Genomic DNA, 509 nt, shown 5'->3' on the forward strand with positions numbered 1-509 from the left:
TCTGAAGAACTGTGATTGACGGAAGCTAGGCACATTCCTTCCATGTTCAAGGCTTCTTTCATCAGACTTGGGCATATTCTTGTGCTCCACACAATATAACAGAACTCAGTGCCAGAACAGATTATGGTTCCTTATCTGTTTCATCTTGTTAGTTGTCATGTCACATTTCCTTCACTTATACCACTCAAACAGTTGGACTTCTTTTACCTTTTCTTCCGTTCTTTATGCAAGCAGTTGACATTTTTAGTTTCCAAAACCACTGTCTCCTCTGTTTGTCACTTCCATGCAGCTCTAACAACAGTTTGATTTTGTCTTTGTCAGGAGACTAAAATACCTTTCAACAGCCTCATCTGTTTGCAAAGAGGCCCAGACATAGTTATGGCTACATAAAGTTTCTCCGTGCACAGCCCTGGCTTTGAGGTTGTAGCCTGATAATGAGTAACAGGGTGAGGAGGGAAACCAAGAGGGAATTATTCAAATGTCATGGAAAAGGTGAGGGGAAATTTTTA

Source organism: Empidonax traillii, unplaced genomic scaffold (genome assembly GCF_003031625.1).
Source record: "Empidonax traillii isolate 1590-97213 ecotype Southwest subspecies unplaced genomic scaffold, ASM303162v1 scaffold410:size520991, whole genome shotgun sequence".
Taxonomy (NCBI): Eukaryota; Metazoa; Chordata; class Aves; order Passeriformes; family Tyrannidae; genus Empidonax; species Empidonax traillii.